Source organism: Protopterus annectens, chromosome 3.part0, assembly GCF_019279795.1.
Source record: "Protopterus annectens isolate FY-2018-M chromosome 3.part0, PAN1.0, whole genome shotgun sequence".
NCBI classification, from domain to species: Eukaryota; Metazoa; Chordata; order Ceratodontiformes; family Protopteridae; genus Protopterus; species Protopterus annectens.
The window spans coordinates 892031004-892050739 of record NC_056731.1 but is presented as its reverse complement, the minus strand read 5'-3'; the positions used below and the strand labels follow the sequence as shown (position 1 = coordinate 892050739).

Below are 19736 nucleotides of genomic sequence, written 5' to 3'. Positions count from 1 at the left end.
TTGTCGTTCATGGCCTCCTGCATTTTTCTAATTCCATATGTAAGATTGCATATGAGGAAACTTCAGTGGTACTTGAAAAGTTTATGGAGTCAACGTTGTTACAGCCTGGAAACAATGATTCCTATCATATCTTGCCTGCAACTAGAGTTCCTATGGTGAGCAGAGGCCTGCCACCAAAACAAGGGACTGCCATTCACTCCACCCCACTGCCGCCCAAACCCTAACTACAGATGCATCAGACTATGCTTGGGGGCTCATCTGGCAGGGAAGTGCATTCAGGGCAAATGGAGCCCAAAATTAAATGCACCTTCATATCAATCAAAAAGAAATGCTAGCTGTACAGAATGCACTAGCAGCCTTCAAGGACTACCTTCATCCAGGACAATTAATGATAAAGACAGGCAACACCACAGTTATGTGGTACATAAACAAGCAGGGGGGTACACACTCCTACCCCCTTTGCAGATTAGCCATGGCATTGTGGAACACGGCCGTGACCTAACAAATACAACTACAAGCTCAATTCCTGCCAGGAAAGCTGAATACTCTGGCAGGCAAACTAAGCAGAAATCTCATGGACCCACACAAATGGAAACTGGAACCATGGATTTTCAACATGTTGACATGCAAATGGGGGAGTCCAGACATAGTGCTGGGGTGAGGCAAAAAGATCTATCAGTTGGACAAATTCTGCACAAGAACTCATCACAGAAAAGCCTGGAAAGTGGATGCTCTCAGTCTATGCCTTTCCCCCTCTGCTTCTGCTCTCCAAAGTTCTACTAAAAGTCAAACAGGACAAACCAAAAATGATTTTGATTGCTCCAGAATGGCCTCGCCAACACTGGTACCCACTCCTGCGCAATGTTTCACACCTTCCACTGTGGCACCTGCCTCAGGCACCTTACTTACTGTCTCAGCAGAACAACCAAATTCTGCACTCTCGGCTCCAAACTTTGAATCTTGCAGCGTGGCTCATCACCTAAATTCACCCTTAGCATCCCTCAGCAGACCTGTGATGGATGTCATTTTGGAGGCAAGAAGGCCTAATACTAGAAAATCTTATGCTGACAAATGGAAAAGATTCTGTGCCTTTGATCAATCACAAGAGATAAGCACAGCAGTGCCCAGTATTCCTCAGATTTTACAATACTTAACTGAGATGCTTCACAAGGGCCTGTCCTTTTCTTCCATAAAAATCCATGCCTCAGCCATTTCAGCTCATTACAACACAGAACCTCCCCTCTTCTTTCATCCTCTGCTAAAGCAGTATCTCAGAGGGGCCAAAAACTTAAGACCACCCAGGAGAGCTCCAACCATTGCCTGGGACCTCAATTTTGTATTGGAATAACTCACTCTCCCTCCTTTCAAGCCAGCTGTTACTGCAGACTTAAAATTTCTCTCCTGGAAAACAGTTTTCCTTTTAGCAGTCACTTCAGCTAGAAGGATTTCTGAATTACAGGCTCTTATGGCAGTGGAGCCTTTCATCATTTTTCATGCGGACAGGGTGTCTCTCAGAACCAATAAATCCTTCATGCCTAAGGTGGTATCCAGTGTGGCTCTTAATCAGACCATTCGTTTGCCAACTTTCTTTCCCAGTCCATAGAACAAGGGGGAGCAGATTCTGCATTCATTGGATGTACACAGGCAACTTAGATTTTACTTAAACAGGACAAAATCTCAAAGAAAATCTGAACAACTACTGGTGGCATTTGCTGCAGGAGCAGAGGAAAAGGCTATTTCAAAGCAGACTATTTCCAAATGGATAAGCCACTGTATTAATTTCTGCTATATGCACCATGGTAAATCTATCCCCCAGGGGATCAGATTTCATTCCACCAGGGCTGCATCTACTTCTACAGCCTTTCTCAGAGGTGTTCCTACCAGAGACATTCTAGAAGCTGCTACCTGGTGCTCAGTTCATACGTTCACCAAACATTACCATTTACCTTTCTTCTCTAAATCCAGAGCTGTCTGCCACTGCTGTCCTGCAGGGCCTTATAGCTGGTCCTAATGCTGTATAAATCCATCCTCCCAACCATAGCTTTGGGAATCTACCCAAATGTAATGACTGCAACAGTGAAACATGAAGAACATAGTACAGTTGTGTTCACTTACCATAAATGTAGATGTTCGAGTGTATTCACTGTTGCAGTCCTGGTTACCCTCCCTCTGTCTGTTTTTCTCTTACTATACCTCTACTTTCCTTTACTATGCTTTAAAGCCTTTTTGGTGTATTTGCTTTTGTTTGGAGGTATATTTTTGTGTTTTTTAATTCCTTAAATATTTGGCTCCCCATTTGGGGGGCACCTATCATCTGGGGCAAGAAAAACTGATGTAATGGCGTAAAGTCCTCAGTGGGGAGAAGCAGAAGGAATGGAATCTTCTGCATCAGAGTCCTCATAAGTAGGTATAGACAAATCCTGTTCAGTGGAAGAGTCAGAAGAAATAGAATCCTGTTCAGAAGATTCATAATCAATGTCTTGCCTAGGCCTCTTAGAAGGTGGGGGGGGGGGGTTGGTTACCCCTGATCAGAGTAATTAAATCTTCAGCCATTTTGATAATTTGTGTTTTAGGCATATGGGCCTGCACATGTGGCCCAGGCATCATTTTTTTAGACATAGATTTAGATTTTGGCCTTAGTTTTGAAGATGGTGCCGGTCTACTATACAAATCTGTAAGCCTGAAAACACCCTCAGAAGCCTGCAGGTGCCTGCACAGCGGCTCCAGACCCATCTAAGGTAGAGACATCCGCGGGTTCCATAATTGAAGCATCTCGTGGCATACCGGACTCCAAATGGGTCTCAGTAGTGGCCTGTGAATCAGAAGTAGCAGGTATCAGGGGCTGCGAAAGCGCCTCACTGAGTACTGGCGACTGGCTTAGGAGAAGCGTTGTCATCAGTTTTGGACCTCGACGGCCTGTCTCTGTCTTTTTCTTTGCATTTTTTAGGTATTCCGGTAGTCGGATTGCTAGCCAACGACATTTCTGGATAATTAAAGAGTGAGCCAAAATGTTTAGAAGCAAAAATGTACCGACATTTAATAGTGCGTTGATTAAATTTAGCACAAAAGTGACAGCAAGATACATTGTGGTCAGGTCCTAGGCAAGGAATACAGTACAAATGAAAATCCTTATGAGGTATTTGCTTCCCACAAGTAAAGCATTTATTAACTTTTACTGACATCGGTAAGGAGCAAGAAAAAGTTCCCCCAACGGGGTGCTTACCTTTTTAGTTTAAGACTTCGGTTCTGAAACTCGAAAATGAAAATTTCAGGAGTCGGCCGACCGGCACTTGTGAACTGCTTCTGCTTCGGGCACCGAGCGGCAAGAAAGACTGATGTAATGGCGTCGGCTGCATGTTTTATACCCCTGAAGACCTGATGTCATGGAAGAAGGGACAGCAACCGACGCAGGACCCAAGACTTTGTTAATCAGGCCGACTGAGGGCAACCTGCCAGCAGATTACCCTAATGTAATGACTGCAACAGTGAATACACTCGAACATCTACATTTATGGTAAGTGTACACAACTGTGCTTCTTTACTAGATCTTTCATAGTATAGTTCCTTCATAACATTTGATCTTTGTACCACTAGACATAGAAGAGAGCTGGGGTAGTTCTTAGGTGAGTTGTACTCCTGCAGCAGGTGCTGGTTTGGAAGCCTTTAAGGTGAGTTCCATTAGCACATCCACAGAGGCCATGCAGATGTCCATTCAGGAAGGTAGGGGGAGTTCCAGCTCTCTTCTTTGGACATTCCTTGCAGTACTTCTGGCTTAGCCATTAAGGATAGTCTGACATCTGTGCCAGAATCCAGGCCTACGTGGGCCCATTGGGCCCATCAGTCCCAGTTTAGGGTTGATCCTCCCCTGAAAGAGAAACAAAAACATGTTTCCTCCTTTTTGGATCCTTCCCTAGACTGGCAGGCTTTTTCTCAGAGAATTATTAATGCTTTCTTAGCACTGTTCAAACTGTTTAAACTCCTCCTCCAGTTTCTCCTCCTTCCTATTTACCTAAGTGTTCTGGTGTGGACCAGGAGGCCTCTGAGGAAGAAGTTTCTTCCACAGATGAGTCTTTGCCTTACTTAGCACAAATTGACTCCCCCCTGTGTTATGCTTCCCTTGAAGTTGATTCCAGCAGTGGGGACTCCCCTGAGGAACATGTATCCTTTGGAGAGACAATCTCAAGGATGAGAGACTGAAAGCTCACGTCTCATAAGTGCAAAAGATGTATTATGACCTCTTACAGATGGACTCCCTTCACCTTCAGCTATTTTGCCTGTGCTTCCTGCCATCCAGCATTCTTTTCTTTCTGCATCAAAAAATCCAGATTCACAACCTCCATCCCCAACAAGGCAGGACAGGTTTTACACAGTCCCCAAGGGACAGCAAATTTCTTTTCAAATGTCCCCCTGCAGATCCTGCTGTGATTTCAGTCTCTGTAGATCTTCCAGACTTTTGCCCTCCACAAATCTTCTTCCATCAGATAAAGACAACAAGATGATGAAGAGGATAGGTAAAAAAGTATGCACATCCTCTGCTTTCGACTTTAGTGCATTAATTATCAGACTTGTACGTCTAAGTGTTCTGGCCCTGCTTTCTCAGGCTTCACCGCTACTGACAGATCTTTCCGATTCTGCAGTCAAAGTATAGCTTTCCTCTCTCTCGACAGCCTCCTCCCAAATAACTTGACACTTCATAAAGTGCATTTATGATGCAGCTGAGGTGTCTGCTAGAAGAGCTGCATCTGGATATGTCCATAGGAGATATTTTTGGCTAAGATTTCAGCCTTTACTTGATAATGTCATGGGAAAACTTATGGATGCACCTCTTGACAATTCTACTCTGGTGCTAATGCTGATGCCCATTTCAAATCTGTACAAGAAAAAGGGAAAGCGTTACAGGAACTGAAGCACATGTTTGTGTCCCCAGTCCCAAAGTATCATAGGAATTATCCTTCCAAACCTTATTTTGTTAGGAAGAAAACCTGCACTCCCTCCCCTTCCTCACAAGAAAGGTTAACAGCATATTAAAACTTCAAAAAACCACAGCTCTCTCTCTGTGAGTCAGGCAGAGAATTTTTCCCCTCTCCCACCTCATTTCTCGGTCACCACGTCCCCGGAATCTTTTAAAGAAGAAAGGGGCACTCGGGAAAAGCTGTTCCAGATCTCAACCAGCCTGAGCTCAAAAGCCCCCCCCTTTCCTGACAAACCAGGTAGTCTGTGACTACCTGCCCACTCTCTCCTACATTCCACTTTCCCAACACCTCTCTCACTTTCATTACCACAGACAAATGGGTCCTTTCTTTTGTCCAGAATGGCTATTACATGGAATGGAAGTCCATCCCTCCTTTCATGGGCATCCCTCAACCCCCTCGAGACCAGCTTCTTCTTTACCCTCAGGTGCTTCAAGACTTGATCTCTCAGGGGACCATTCAGAATGTTTCCTCTCTGCAAAGAGGAAAATGGTTCTATTCCAGGAAGTTCCTAGTCCGCAGGAAAGATGGTCCATGGAGACCAATTCTAGATCTGTCCTAACTCAGTCTTTTTCTTCAGGTTCCCATCTTCCACATGCTCACTGTCCAGACTATGTTCCCTCTTTTGCTTCATCAGGCATTTGTGGTTTCTCTAGACATCAAGGATGGATATCTTCATATCCCCATTCATCCTCTGTTCAGGAAATTCCTATTTTTTTCTCTTTCTTCTCATTTTCAGTTTTGTGTTATGCCCTTTGGACTGTCCTTGTTCCAAGTGTCATAACAAAATGCTTGGCTGCTGTCATTGCCTCTTGCAAAGTTCACTGAATTCTGATTTACCCTTCTGGATGACCTGCTTATTCAAGCAAATCATCCAGACATTCTGCAACAGAACCTCCTAATGACCATATCCCTGCTCCAAAGCCTGGGATTCACTGCCAGCTAGAAGTCTTCCCTCATCCCTTCTCAGGATCAGATTTCCTGGGCTACAGAATATGGACAGACCACCTGATGCCCCCCCCCCCCCACACACACACACAAAAAAATGCAATTTCTGCTGACCCACTTCCAACAGTTGCTTCTTCTAACTTCCATGTCAGACAGAGAGTTTCTCCAAATGCTAGGGTTCATGGCATCTGTTATCCCCTTGTTTTCCTTAGCCAGACTTCCCATGCAAAAATTCCAGTGGTGTCTGAAAACACTCTGGTTCCAGCATGCTCATCCTCTGGAGTTTGTTCTCCCACTTCTCCCTTGTCTGAAGAAAGAGTTAGCCTTGTGGATTCAACAAATATCTCTGAATCCAGGTCTTCTTTACAGGCCCTGCATCCTGTGTAGGAGCTATTTACAGATGCTTCAGACATGGTGTGGGAGCAACATTGGGGCACTTCAAAGTCCAAGGCCTTTGGTCTCCTTACATAAGGATGCCCTTTCAGGCTGGGAGATTGCTTCTCAAGGAAGGGTCACATTACTAACTGTTTACATTTCTTCAGCTCAAAATATTATGGCAGACACTCTAAGCAGGTCCATAACACAAGCCCACAAATGGATGCTACACAGGGATGGTTTTCTGAACATTCACCACCAGTGGGGTACTCCTCAAGTAGATCTCTTTGTCTCCTCTTTGAACGGACAACTTCCAAAATTTTGTGCCAGAGTCCCAGATCCTCTGGTATGGAAGGCTGATGCTCCTTTATTCTCATGGAAGGAGATCTTGCCTTATGCATTCCCCACTTCCCACTCATTCAGGAATTTATGCTGAAGATACAGCAGGACAAACCAAAAATCTTACTGGTGACCCCCTTTTGGCCAAAACAACACTGGTTGCCTCTTCTGCAGTTAGCCCAGGGCAATCACAAGTTACCTCACAGAGATCTTCTCACACAAGACAAGGAATCTCTTATGCACCCACATTTAACAACTTTGAGACAGATTCTGTGGGTGATAGGCTTCTGATCCTTTTCTGACACCTTTTTATCTGAAGATGTGCGTCTAGTCCTGCAGGAGGCCAGGAAACCCAGTACTAGAAGATCCTACTTACAGGCAGTTCCCATGTTATGGACATCCGAACAACCCATAGATATGAACGGGATGCCTCAATGTAGGTCATAAATAACGTGAAAATAAATAAAACTCCTTAAAGTTGCCCAAATCTTATGAAGAATTATGTTTTACTTTCCTTTTCCCCATTTTCCCCATTCATGAAGCTGCTCAAACATCTTGTTAGAGCATTTAATTCCACCTTTATGAAGAACAATAGATCTGATTGGTTAAGAGATCTCTGTGTTGGTGAACTGATTGGTCAAGACAGCTGTCTTGTACAGTACAATATTGAAGCAGTTGCTGTACTATGCAGTCGAATGGGCAAATGACACTGCAGCTCACTAGGGTATAGGTGACAGTAGGAGGTCTGGCAGAGGTCTGCAAATTCATGAAAGAGTGGATGATGCCTGTAGTACAGAAATGTGAAGTGAAGCTTAAAAAGAGGTAAGTTTAACATTTTGTTTGTATGAAACGTTCTACTGTATACTGTCTTGCATTTTTATGTGTTATTCTTTGTATAAAAAAAGGGAGTGTCTGGAAAATACTGCTCTGAATTAGCTGAATTGAAATGTTAATTAGGTGTAGACTGTGGTAGTATTGACCTATCGGATCTAAGAAGTGTCTGGCTTGCAGACTCCAGTACTTTACTGTGCATGTATCCTGTGGACCTCCACTTTAGTACTGTACTGCAGCCCAACACATTTTTGAACTTCTGTGTTGGTGACGTCACAATCCATGCCTCCAAAATGCAAGTCCAATGCACGTGCTGATGATGTGCTAAAGAAGAAGAAAGCAATCACCCTGGAAAGAGATATGTGAATGAGGTGAAGCACTATCTGTCATTGGAAAGCATTGGCTGTAGCTGGTCAACTTCTTCTCTTTCGGCTGTTCCTGTTAAGGGTCGCCACAGCAGATCATCTGTTTCCATTTCTTCCTGTTCTCTGCATATTGCTCTGTCACACCAACCACCTGCATGTCCTCTCTCACCACATCCATAAACCTTATCTTAGGCCTTCCTCTTTTCCTCTTACCTAGCAGCTCCATCCTTAGCATCCTTTTCCCAATATACCCAGCATCCCTCCTCACCACATGTCCAAACCAGTGTAATCTCGCCTCTCTGACTTTGTCTCCAAACCGTCCAACCTGAGCTGACCCTCTAATATACTGATTCCTAATCCTGTCGATCATTGTCACACCCAGTGCAAATCTTAACATCTTTAACTCTGCCACTTCCAGCTCTGACTCCTGCCTTTTTGTCAGTGCCACCATCTCCAACCCATATAGCACAGCTGGTCTCACTACCCACTTGTAGACCATCCCTTTCACTCTTACTGGTACTCGTCTGTCACAAATCACTCCTGACACTCTTCTCCACCCATTCCACCCTGCCTGTACTCTTTTCTTCATCTCTCTTCCACACTCACCATTACTCTGAACTGTTGATCCCAAGTACTTAAACTCATCCACCTTTGCCAAGTCTACTCCCTGCATCCTCACCATTTCTCGATCCTCCCTCTCATTCACACACACATATTCTGTCTTAGTCTTGCTGACCTTCATTCCTCTCCTCTCTAGAGCATATCTCCACCTCTCCAGGGTCTCCTAAGGCTGGTCCCTACTCTCACTACATATCACAATGTCATCTGCAAACATCATAGTCCATGGGGCCTCCTGTCTGATCTCGCCTGTCAACCTATCCATCACCATTGCAAATAAGAAAGGGCTCAGAGTTTGAACCTTGATGTAATCCTATCTCCACCATAAATGCATCTGTCACTCCCACTGCAGACTTCACCACTGTCACACTACTCTCGTACATACCCTGTACCAGTCTTACATAAGCCTCTGCCTCTCCTGACTTCCTCGTACAATACCACACCTCTCTAGGCACCCTAGCATATGCTTTCACCAAGTCCACAAAGACACAATGCAACTCCTTTTGACCTTCTCTATATTTCTCCAACACTCTCAGAGCAAACATTGCATCTGTAGTGCTCTTTCCCAGCATGAAACCAGCTGGTCAACAATCGGAACAATTTTAAAAGACAAAACAAGAATAATGACTCATAAAAGACCATGCCCTGATGAAAGCTACAGTTATTAGAAAGCAAAACAGTGGTTTAATTCTTGAGATGGAAATGCTATTGATAATTTGGATTGAAGACCAAATCAGAGGACTATCCCTATTAGCCTTTCATTAGTGCAAGAAAAGGTTTGAAGCCTTTTCAGTGATTTAAAAGCTGCTTGAGCAGCAAGTGCAGGTGGATGTGACTAACAATTTATTTGCGAGTAGGGGCTGGTTCCATTGCTTTAAAATGTGGGCTGATTGATATAACATTAAAACTCAAGGTGAAGTGGTGCCAATCTAAGTGCTGCAAGAGATTTTCCTAAAATGTTGGAAAACAATATTGAAAAGGGAGGTTATTTTCCAGACCAAGTATTTAATGTAGACTAGACTGGCTTATTTTGGAAGAAAATGCATGAAAAGACCTACATTTCAAAAAGAGGGAAAAAAGTGCAGCAGGGCATAAGTTAGCAAAAGATATGTTAAAGTTATTGTTTGGGGGTAATGCTTCTGGTGATTTTAAGTTGAAGCCCTTGCTTGTGTATCACTCCTTAAATCCAGGGGCACTACAGCATGTAATTTAGGCATGTCTTCCTGCTATTTGGAAGGCAAATGCAAAAGTTTGGGTTACAATTGCCATCTTTGAAGATTGGTTCTTGAACCATTTTGTTCCTGCTATTCAAAGGAATTCAAAATTCAACTTCTAATTGACAATGCACCTGGCCATCCAAACAGATTAGATGACTTGTACTCCAATGTAAAGGTCATTTTTATCTCTTCAAAGCCACATTACTACTGTAGCCAATGGTTCATGGAGTAATAGCCTCATTTAAGGCCTGCTATCTGTGGCGGACCTTCTCGCAAGCAATCAGGGATACCCAAGATAATACGATGATCTTAAGGGAGTTCTGGAAGATTTATAACGTCTGTGATGCCATCAAAAATATTGCTGATTCATGGGATGAAGTAAAGCAGTCAAATATGAAAGGAGTTTGGGAAAAATTGTGCCTGCAATTTGTGCCTGCTTTATAGGTTTCTACAGATAACATTGCTGAAGTCAGGCAAGCTGTGGTTGATATTGGTAATCAACTGCAGTTAGACATCACTGACATGGATGTCATAGAGTTACTTGACTCCCATGCCAGAGAACTGACCAATGAAGACCTTATGGAACCGGAGCAGCAGACGATAGCATCTGAGGAAGAAAACAGGGACCTAGAAACTCCAAAATCAAAAAAGTTTTCAACAAAAGAGTTAGCTGAAGCCTTTTGCCTCATGGAAGCAGGAATGGCAAAGTTAGAGGAGCAAGATCCTAATACAGAAAGGTTCACCCAGATTTACTATATATTTACTGAGTGCCTCAGCTGCTCTGTACAAACCTCCCTTGTCTTTCTTCAAGAAGTTGACTCCAGTGGTAAACACCTTCTCTGCAGCAGCAGAATCAAACCCTGACTCTGCACCACCAGGCCTATTATCTCCAACAAGTCCATCATTTTCTGCATCATCCAGTTAATAAAGTTATAATGTTAACTAACAATGAGTGTTAATCTTTACAGTAAATATCATTTTTTTTCCATTTGAACTGTTTTAAGAAATGTTTCTTTAATGTTTATTACAGTACGTACAGTACTGTACTGTAGTGTGTGAACAGTTGCTGTAGTGTTATTACACTACTTACAGTATTACTATAGTATACAGCATTATGTTGAAGATTTTTTTTTTTATCTGTGTTTCTAAAGTATTTTATATGCAAAGAAAAGTAAAACAAATACTAGACTGAGGCAAACATTTGACTAAGTGACATTTAATAAGAACTATATGTACGTGTTTCGACTTGCATACAAATTTGACTCAAGGATAGATTAAAAAATGGGTCTCCTCCTTAACCCAGGGACTGCCTATATCTATATGGAAGAAGTTCTTCATCTGTTCACTGAAGAAATGGTTAGATTTATTTTCAGTGGCTATACCCCTAGTTCTTGTGTGTTTGAGATGCTTAAGGATGGATTGGCTTACTCTTCTGTTAAAGCCCACCTGTCTGACATTATTACATGTCTGTCAGTATCCTCATTTAGCTTCTAGGCTAGAGGTTAAGTCCTTTCTTAAAGGAGTCCTTCACATCAGACCTCCCAGGACACCTGTTCCCCCTTTCTGAGATTTTAATTTTGTACCGGAAAAGCTTACTCAGGCTCCTTTTGAGCCTGCAGTCTCAGCTCCTTTGAACTTTTGGACATGGAAGACTATTTTGATGGTAGCCTTCACCTCTGCTGGAAGAGTTTCTGAACTTCAAGTCTTAATGGCTTGCCAACCTTTTTTCATTTCCCACAAGGATAAGGTTTCTCTCCGTATTGACCCCTCCTTCATGCCTAAAGTTGTTAATGACTTGTCCCTTAACCAGTCTGTTCATCTATCTACTTTCTTTCCTTCCTATCAAAATTCTAGTGAAAGGGTGCTACATAGCTTGGATGTACATATACAACTCAGATTTTACCTAGAAAAGACAAAGTCCATTAGGAAATCAGAGCAACTGTTGTCTCCTTTCATCCCAGGGCAATAAGAAAACCTCTTTCTAAACAGTTTCCACTTGCATCTCTAAAGCCATTTCCTTCTGCTGAGTGTTCCTTGGAAAGACACTCTCCTCCTCAGTTAAAGCTCATTCCACTAGGGCTGTAGCTTCCCCTGGGAGCTTCTTCAAAGGTCTGGACACTGTCTCTGTTCTGGAAGCAGCTACATGATCTTTTGTCCACACCTTCACCAAACATTACAAGCTGGATACTATCTCCATATCCAGAGCAGGCTTTGCCAGGGCAATCCTGCTTGGTTTCATGCAGACATCTTCTCCAACCTCCCTTGCACTTCAATGAGCTTTGGTACCGTTCCTCATGTCATGAATTCTGCAACATGGGAATAGAAGGACATAGAATCATTGTGTAAAATCTTACCATAACTGTAGATGTCCTTCTCTTCCATGTTGTAGTATTCTGTCCCACCCTCCTTCCCCCTTGGTTCATGCTTTTCTTAAGATATTTTCTTTTCCTCCTTTCCTTGGGTGGGTTTTCTGACTGGCGCATTCAGTTCTGAAGATGGTACATGCAGATTTCACTTTTATGGCCTATGTTGGCTGCTTTCCTATGTGCAGTGGTGCACATACCTTGCAATACTAAAAGTCTTTGGTATACTGTGTGGGCGTTTGGGTCACCTAGGTGGGGAATCCCTTATGTTATAAATACTGCAACATGGAAGAGAAGGACATATATGGTTATGGTAAGATTTTATACAATTATTCATTCCCTCTTCTGTATTTAGCCAAGGGCAATCATCACAAGTTACGTCACAGGGTGGATCTTCTCACATAAGACTTTGATAGTTTCTTTGCGTACCAGTCCTTCTTTTATGACCAAGGTTGTGAATGAGTTGTCACTTAATCAGTATATTAATTTGCCCCTCTCCATACTCCCCTAGTGAGAGGGTCCTACATACCTCAGATGTGCATAGGCAACTCAGATTTTATTTGGATAAAACTAAGGCAGTCAGGAAATCTGATCAGCTCTTTGTGTCTTTTCATCCCAGGGCTCTCGGTAGACCTGTTTGCAAGCAGACAACTTCTACTTGGATTTCTAAGGCAATTTCATTTTGTTTTGTTTTTCATGGAAAGAGTCTTTATTCCTATGTTAAGGCTTACTCCACTAGAGCTGTAGCCTCTTCTCATGCTTTTTTCAAGGGTTTGGATACTTCTATTTTGGAAGCAGCCACTTGGACTTCTGTTCTCACTTTCACTAAACATTACGAGTCACTTTCACTAAACATTACAAGTTGGATGGCATCTCCAGATCCAGGGTGGGCTATACTAGAGCCATTCTTCTGGCTTTCTAGAGAATGCCTCTGCTCCTTCCTCCTCCCCCTCACTTCCTCATGAGCTGTGTTATTCTCACTCCTGTAAAGAGTACTGCAACAGAAGAATAGGACATAGAATAACTGTGTAAAATCTTACCATAACCATAGATTCCCTTCTCTTCTGTGTTGCAGTATTCTGTCCCTTCAGCCTTCTTGTCTGGTTCATGTTTTTTTCTGCGGATGTATTTTTTCCTGCTTTTGTTCCTTAAGCTGTTGTTCCTACTGAGGCATTCAGTTCTGAGGATGGCACATGTGGACATCACTTTATGACCCAAGTGCAACGTCCCACTTACCCTGCTGTGGTAAAAGGCTTTTGTATACTGGCTGGACATCGGGACTGCTTACAGCAGTCATCCCTCATGTAAAGAATACTGCAGCATAGAAGAAAGAGACCTCTATGGTTATGGTAAGATTTTACACAACTCTTTTTTTTTTTTTTTTTTTTTCCTAGCATACTTCAATTTAACCAAGTTTATTATAGTTTTGTGTTTTTGATCCAAGTTAAAGTTTTTATCGTGGAATGTTAGAAGTATTCAAGTCCCTTGTAAGAGGAAATCTTTTCACATTTGTTTTATAACTCTGGTGCTAATCTTGCTATAACCACACAATTTTTCCTTTTTTCAGCAGTGTATCTTAAATTTTAGGTTGGACTTGCAAATGAAGATAATACATTATTGTTTAAAATACTTCCTACTTTTAATAAAGTTCTATATCACAAGTTAGTGTACTAATATGCTAGGTGTTTCCTTAACCAAGTTTTCCTCCTATATAACCAAATATTTATGCTCTCAGAAGCTTATCCAGTTTTAAGAAAAAATCATACTTGAGAACTTCATGAATAAGTTTTCATTAGATTGTCATGAACCTACCCTGACTCAGAACCAGACATTTATGTTATATCCAGTTACTGTATTTGAGGAAGTTGCTACTTTCTGTCTTAAATACTCTGACTTTTTTTTTTTTTTGCTTTCATTGTTTTCTCAGTTAAGTAGTTTGTATTCTTCCTATATTTTCACTATCTGGGACCACTCTCTTGCCTTTTTTTTGTTGTTGCACACCAGAAAATACAATGAAAATATGTTGTTGCACACCAGAAAATACAATGAAAATATTTTTTTTAAAAAAGAACATCTAGTCTGAGCTTTCATGCATGCAATTATTTGATGCTAGTCTGTTTTGATATAGACAGTGGAAAATAGTTTATACTTGCTGCTTTTCTAGCTTCTTATTTCCACCTTATCTGGTGGAACAAACTTTATTTTGTACATTGGAAAGTTGTTGGCTTGCAAAGGTGAAAATTATGTACTATTAGAGAGCAACAGATCTTATTCCACGGTTGTGCAGTGGTAGCGTTGTTGCCTCACAGCAAGAGGTTGTCTCGTTCAATTCTCTGCTGGAGCTCCTTCTATGTGGAGTCTGCATGTCCTCCCCGTGGTCGAGTGGCATTCAAAAGACATGCGTGAATGGGTGTGCCTTAGCTGAAGGTTGGGTTGGCACCTCGGCACCATAAAAATCGACTGCCAATCATTAGTGGACGGAGTTCCAATGTGGCGACTCCTAACCGGGAAAAGCCAGAAGAAAAACAGCAAGAGAGCAACAGATCTTCTAGTAGATAAACTCTTCTGCCATTTTTCCTCTTTCTCTTTGGCGACAGGTGTGTGGATAGTCGATAGAACCTCATTATCAAAAATGAATGGTTTGAGCAGTGTCTTTGAGTACACTTCGTTCAAGTGAAAAAAGACTAATCAAGGTGACCAAAACCAATAACTCAGCAGGTGACTCCCTGTTCCCCAACTACATAGGTAAAATCTGGAACTCATTACCTTCTGCCGTTACCTTTGCCAACTCAATGTTTACATTAAAAAAAAAAACACCTAATACTCTCATATAAATGCCCTTGCCACCATCCAGGTTTACCTCCTATTATATTCACCATCCCAACCACTCTCTTGCTTCCTCTCACTTCTGTCCATTGAAGAAGAACCATAATCTTCCCCCCTAAGGTGCTTCACCTTCAAACGCCTTCCCCAGCAGTTCACAATTGAACACATACCAACCCAAACCCAGCCACTACCCACAAAACAAACCTTAACATTCTCTCTCAAACCCATCTTACTTATGTTTGTCTCAAGCAGTGTTATCTGTGGAATCTTAGACATTCCATGTGCTGTCCTACTTTTAAACTGTGCTATTTTGATAAATCTTGGTAATACCAATGAATATTGTACTTTGAAACTGTAATCCTATGCAATCTTGTAAAATCATGTGTTTTCCTAAGAAAAATTTCTTGCCATGTATAAATATCTTACTTGTATGTTGTTATTCTGTGGAGTTTTTCTCCCCAGGCCTCTGCTGAAAATGGACATGTATCCAGTTAGAATATCCTGGTCAACAATTTTAAAATAAATGTTGTTATTGCATAATCATAAAGGATACTCAGTCTCTACTCCCTATCACAAGTGTGAGACCTAAATTTGCAAGTCCCAAATGTTCAAAAAAAGTAAACTTCCATTCAAAACCCAAACTGAATTTTTAAATGTGGTATTGTGTATTATATTATTTTTGCAGAGGGCTTTGCCTGCTTCTTTGCCATCTATGTTCCTGATGTGTTGAGCCCACCACATGCTCTCTTACTTATACATACTAACTCAGAATAGAGTGAATTCTGTGAAGTGCCATAACCCAGGTTAGTTTACATTCTCCCACATGCACACTTTCTTTTGTTCTGAGGATTGTAGTTGTGGTCTACAGAACTTGACATGGTACCCTTCTATAAGTTGATTGTGTCAGTCATTTTTTAATTTCACAACATTTGGAACAATTCCTGACCATTTTCTCATAAAAAATATACAATGGTATGCCTAACTGCACTGTTAACTTGAGGGTTGCACTAAGTGAGTTTCATCCAGGGTTGCCAGATTTCCAGCACCCCAGGTAGGGACAAAAAAGAAGAAGAAGGTCTCTCACAGTAAGTGAAGACGAAAAAAAAAAAAAAAAAAAAGATCTTCGGCAACTACTTTTTAGTGTATCTAAGTGCAAATTATATAAATAACTTTCATTATGCCTATTTACTGAAGGAAAGTTACTACAATGCAATGATATACTAGGTGCCCTTTCGTGGCAAAGTTAAAAATCATTTCTGTATCTCTGGACTATAAGCCTGGAGGAAGGGACAGGTACTATAGCATCTTATATTATGTTCTCCTGTAAATTACTGCATTAGCTCAATTTTTAAATTACAGACATATATTTAATAAACACTTTAGAATCTAAATATACTACAGCCCTAGGTCTTTCAAGAAAATATGTCATGTAATTTATTCAGGCACTATCAGTCACAGCAGATTTTCAGCAGCACATACTTCTCTGGTACCAATTCACAGATGTTGCTTTTGTTGCACATTTTTCTCATGTGAAGCAAATAACCAAACTTTTGTTGCTAACAAACTCCAAAATGAATGCCAGAAATGGCTAAACATACTTCATCCAAAGAAACTGTCCCTCCTCCTTACTCTTTTCAGCATTCTTTTACATATCTTAAAAACTTATAAATGCAAGCTTATGTTTTATTCCCCATCAGGCCTACCAGCCCTTTTCCCCTCAAGCTTTCTCTCTGTGTTACAGTCTTACAGAGCAAAGTGTACATCTAATTCAATCATACAGCTTTGAAGGCTTCTCTCTCAACTCATTCAGCTGCCCTGAAAATTCATTTTCAGGATGTAAACAAATTCCCACCCTCCCCCTCAAAAAAAGAAAACAAAAATTACCATAACTTGATGAATAACAAAGGCATAAGTAAAGTAGTCTGCTACAAAACAGATTTCTTAAAAGTATTCAGTTTTTCATTATTACTGCAAACTTTCTCACCCATTACAGCATTCTTCCCTGAATTAGTTTTATATCCAATCTGTAAACTCCACACTGGTACTCGCACAAAGTTTCAAATTAGTTTCAGACTCAGAGGTAATAAACTGATCGACATCTACAAAAAAAAAAGGTCTTTAATGCGGAACAGAGTTCCACATTAAAGAACTGAGCTCACTCAGTAGCTCTGCACTAAACACGGAGCTTCTCGTGTTTAATGCATTGCAGTTCCGCATTCAACACAAGTAGCTCCGTGTTTAGCGATTTTTGATTGGCCCGTATACCGGCATATGGGCCAATCAAAAATTGCTAAACACGGAGCTTCTCGTGTTTAATGCGGAACACAAGAAGCTCCGTGTTTAGCAATTTTTGATTGGCCCGTATACCAGGTATACGGGACAATCAAAAAAAAAAAAAAATGAACAAAGCGGAGGCTGGCCGGGATTTAAACCGGCAGGGCGGGACTCGGGATCAGGCTGCTGATCTCGGGACAGTCCCACCCAAATAGGGACATCTGGCAACCCTGGATATTCTTAGTCTCACATTGCTGCAGTCATAACCTGTGGGTAGTCTGCTGTCCTCGGTCGGCCCGAATACCAAAGAGTTAGGCTGGCGTCGGTCATGGCGCCCAGAGCTGACGTCAGTACGTAGTAGTACTTAAGCGCATGACCGACGCCATATCCTCAGTCTTTCTTGCCGCGTGGTCCGAAGCAGAAGCAGCGTTTGCAAGTGCCGTTCGGCGTTCTGAAATTTTCAATTGTCGAGTTTCAGACCGAAGACCAAGTTGGGCTAAGTACCCCGTTGGGGAAAATTTTTGTCTTTTCTTGCCTCAGTTAATCCGGATGTCAGAAAAAGTTAATAATTGTATTTCTTGTGGGAAACAGATACCTCATAGGGACTATCATTCTCTGTATTCCTTGCTTGGGGCCTGAACACGGCGTAGTCGGGTGTCGCTTTGTGCTAGATTTAATAAGCGCACCATTAAACGAAGATTAGACTGTGCCAGGCTTGTTTTCGTAAGCGGTGTAACTACAACATGCCGTCGGATCCTCCGGCGCCGCTACCGCTAAAAGCGTAAGATAAATCTTTAAGGTCTAAACCGGATGAGTCGTCTGTTGCGGACGCCGGTTCTATGGAACCTCCGGTTGAATCTGTGGATCCGGCCGAGGTCTCGGCTGAATCCCAGGGGGAACATTTACTTTTGCAGGAGTTGGCCTCTCAGGAGTTAGGCCAGGCCGAGGGTGCTTCTCAGGTATCTGTAGTTCCAGCCTTACAAAAGGCTATTAGGCCTACTACCTCAGTGACTAAAGGCCATGCTAAGGCTAAGCCTGGTCTTACTGGTACTGGCCATAGCCCTAGTTCTTCAGCTTCTGTTCCTAAAAAACATATGTTGAAAATGGCAGAGGATTTGATTACTTTGATCTGGGGATCTTTGCCCCCCCCCCCCCCCAGAGAAGAGGCCTAGGGTGGATACAGATTTAGAGGGAATGGAGCATTCTTCAGACTACTCTGAGTCCTCAGCTGAGGATATTCAGGATTACCCTCCCTATTCAGATTCGGATGCAGAGGATTCCTGTCCTTCTGCTTCTCCTCCAGAGGACTTTTCCTTTTCCAAAACTGGCATTTGGTCACCCAGGACAAATGGGTGTTGGAAATAATAAATCAAGGTTACAAGTTTTACTTTCACACTTTTCCTCCTTTCAAAGGCATGCCGGATGTGCCTCCTCAGCAAAGGCTGGAGGCTCAGGAGCAAATTTCTTTGCTTTTACAGATGGGAGCTATCCAGGTGGTACCTCCGTCAGAAGTAGGCCTAGGGTTTTATTCCCGTCTATTCCTAGTGCCAAAGAAAGGAAACACTTGGAGGCCAATTCTGGATTTGTCCATTCTCAATACCTACCTAGACATTCCAAAGTTCAAGATGTTAACATTACAACAACTTCTGCCTATGCTAGGCAAAGATCACTGGATGGTAACCCTGGATCTCAAAGAGGCCTATCTTCACATTCCTATCAGGCCCAGCTGCAGGAGATTCCTGCGATTTCGGCTGGTACTTCTCATTGTCAGTTCTCTGCATTGCCCTTTGGTTTATCTACTGCTCCCAGGGTGTTCACAAAAGTTCTGGCTCCTGTAATAGCTTTCTTCAGACAGAGGGGAATACAAATTTATCCTTATCTGGACGATTGCCTGATTCTTGCTCAAGACAAAGACAAGTTACTTCAACATCTGCAGTATGTAATGGCAGTTTTAAGGTGCCTAGGGTATTCTGTGAACAAAATAAAGTCCAGTCTAGTACCCTCTCAGGACATGTGCTTTCTGGGTGTGAGACTGAATACAGCTTCTCAGATGGCTTTTCTGACCCCGGACAAACAAAGAACTCTTCACCTGTACTTCCAGCAGTTATCAGTACTGTCCAGGCTGACTGCAAGGACAGTCCTTCAAGCCTTGGGGTTCATGGCATCTTGCATTCTAGTACTTCCCAATGCCAAACTGCATATGAGGAAGCTACAATGGTATCTCAAAACTGTATGGACTCAACACTGCCACGATTTGGACACTGTCATTCGGATAATACCTTGCATCCAGAAGGAATTCTTGTGGTGGGCGCAGGAATGTCACCTAAACAAGGGACTCTCTGTGACCTGACCAGAGGCGAGTCAGATCATAACGACAGATGCCTCGGACTTGGCTTGGGGAGCACACTTCAATGGGAAATGGATTCAAGACATGTGGCCTCCCAGACTACAGCATTTGCATATCAACATGAAGGATGTTAGCAGTCCAATTTGCCCTGATGGCCTTCAAGGACCTACTTCAACCAGGACAGGTGTTGATTCGAACAGACAACACAACAGTCATGTGGTACATCAACAAGCAGGGGGGAACCCATTCTTACCCTCTTTGCA

General features: G+C 42.3%; 1 protein-coding gene across 1 annotated transcript in view; it reads left to right on the top strand.

Annotated features, from left to right (window-relative positions):
* Positions 1–19736, top strand: part of LOC122796947 (unconventional myosin-X-like) — a 970199-nt gene that overhangs the window by 847844 nt on the left and 102619 nt on the right. The window lies entirely within an intron of this gene.